This window comes from Citrus clementina, unplaced genomic scaffold (assembly GCF_000493195.1).
Source record: "Citrus clementina cultivar Clemenules unplaced genomic scaffold, Citrus_clementina_v1.0 scaffold_5, whole genome shotgun sequence".
NCBI classification, from domain to species: domain Eukaryota; kingdom Viridiplantae; phylum Streptophyta; class Magnoliopsida; order Sapindales; family Rutaceae; genus Citrus; species Citrus x clementina.
This window is the reverse complement of record NW_006262201.1, coordinates 30258649-30261264: the sequence shown is the minus strand read 5'-3', so window position 1 is coordinate 30261264 and position 2616 is coordinate 30258649. Positions and strand designations below refer to the sequence as shown.

Sequence of the window (2616 nt, the reverse complement as noted above, 5' to 3'; positions counted from 1 at the left end):
AAACCATGGTGGGGACACTTAAGGAGTAAATCATTAAATCTTTCCCAACACTCATAAAATTGCTCACCATCTCTTTGATAAAAATCAATTATCTCTCTCCTAAGGGCATTTGTTTTAGACATAGGGAAAAACTTGGTGAGAAACTTATTACTCAATTCATCCCACGTAGAAATAGACCCAGCAGGAAGTGAATTCAACCAAGCTTTCGCTTTGTCTTTTAATGAGAAAGGGAACATACGAAGCTTAATTGACTCATCATTAAAATTTTGAAAACGGAATGTAGAGCATATGTCAAGAAATTCCTTAATGTGCAAATATGGATCCTCTCTCTCTAACCCATGGAAAGATGGTAAAAGTTGAATGACTGAGGGCTTAAGTTCAAAGTGTGTTGCTGTAGTTTGTGGCAACACAATACAAGATGGTTGGTTGGCTGCAAGTGGTGAAAAATATTCTCTAAGGGTTTTCTCTGCTTGCACTGGTGGAAGTATTGGCAATAGTCTATTTAGGTCATCCATCACTTCTAAAGAACTAGTTTGACTCCTATCAATTTTCGAATCTCTTTTAACCAAACGATTTGTTGAATCACATTCCCAAACACTCATAAACTAACCACACAAGAAAATAAAGAAAAATAAAATAAAATAAACCAACAATAATAAGAATAAACGAAATTTAAAAATAAAAAGAAATCAAACAATCAAACAATGAATTTAAAGACAAATAAAAGTTTTTTTTTGTGTTTTTTAATTAAAAAAATAAAAGACAACCTAAATTATAACTAGTGGAAGAATCAAATCAACCTAGATTAAACTGATTTTCTGGCACAATCCCCGGCAACGGCGCCAAAAACTTGTTGTGAAAATTTTAATATACTCGCAAGCGCACGAATCTAGAAATAGAATAGTAATAACGAGGTCGATCCCACAGGGATTGTTATAAATTGAAAAGTCTAATTTAAATCTAAAATTAATATTAATTCTAACCTAGTTGAGCAAATTGAGTTTTAAGAGAAATTAAACTAATTAAACTAAGAAAATAATTAAAGCAAATGAGAAATCAATAAGACAAATTACTAAGGTTTCAGAATCCACCACAAAGAGTCAAAGTTTTCCTAAGCACTCTATGTAAACAATTTAATGAAAGACATAAAATCAAAGATAATCATGTATAAACTTTATAGATCCAAGCATAGAATTAATCGAAATCCTAACAATCAATAATGCATGACAGAATTGATGAAAAGATTTTAATAACATCCAATTAATCATGTGAAATAAAAATCATAATCATCAAAGAACATATATAGGGAATTAATTAAATAAAAAGAGATAATTATTTCATTGAATAGGGTTTCATCCTTAACCTCAGTATAAGAAAATTAGCTAAATATACTTGAATTGTGAGCAACAAAAGAAATAAATGCAGCCATGAAAGTCGAACTACTGCAGATTTTCTTCTCTGTCTCGCGTTTTCCTCCTCTGGCGGCTCCCTCTCTCCAAAAGCCAAAAGCTTGCTTTTATATTACTCTTTAAAATGGGCCCCACCGACCTTGTTATTTCCTTAAGTCAAAAGGCTTGGCCTTTTAATTTCTTTGCTCTCACTCACGTGCTCACCAATTAAGCTTGCACTAGGATTCCTTTTTCCAATTGTAAAAGCCAAGTGTGGGCCCCTTTAAGTTGCTTTCCATTCATTACAATGCTATGCACGCCCAGGTCACTTGAAAAATTGAAATTCTTTTTTAGTGCAAATTACTCTTGGCTTCACATGCTATAAACTCTTAATTGTGTCACAACTTTGATTGATTCTTTCCCAAACTTGTTATTCTTTATGCACTTTTTATCCATAATCTCCAATTAATTCCCTATTCAATAAAACAATACAATTAATTAAAAATAAGTAACAAAAATAACTAGCAAATATATAATAAAGGGTAAAATATGTATATAAACTATGCTCATCAACCATCATTGTTATTTTTGCTTTAAATAATTACTCAAACATTTAGGATTATTTTTGTTACAAATTGACATCAGAAATACTCTGCTTTGTACATTAACATATCCACTGTTATGTCTATCTATCATCACTAGATTATCAATATTCATAATTATTATCACCTTCCTATCCTTTACTTTTATCTATTTATTTCTTTTTCTTCGATTCTAAATTTTGCCGAGGAACTTTAGCTTTACAGCATAGAACTTAAAAAATAAAATGGGCCAGTTTCAACTAGTGCTCCTTTCTTGACTTGTTGCATTTGTGGAATGTCCTCATTCAACTTTTGGCTAAAACCATTGTCGTTTAGTATCATTCATTCATTGCAATCAACAAAATCCTTTCCTTGTTTTCATCCTTTAATCTCAATTACACTTATGCTCCTGTTTATTGTGCTCACTGTTACGTTGTTTGTTATTCAGTTTTAGCCATAAACTCTTTTGAACTTTCAATCTTGTAATTTCAACAGCACTTGTCATCCTCTGATCTCCAGTCCTATTATTTAGAATTGCACTGCTCCCCATCTAAATATCTAATTGCCCTGTTGTTGTCCCTGTTTTCTTCTGTTCTGTATCCACTGTTGTAAATTTTTTTTTTCCTTTTTCTACTCTGCTCAATATT

The 2616-nt window shown here is 31.5% G+C and overlaps 1 non-coding gene across 1 annotated transcript; it reads left to right on the top strand.

Moving 5' to 3' along the window:
* LOC112098583 lies at positions 1–107 on the top strand. Its single transcript, XR_002905694.1, has one exon. It is a non-coding gene; the product is annotated as a small nucleolar RNA R71 (small nucleolar RNA).
* Positions 108–2616: the final 2509 nt, after the last annotated feature.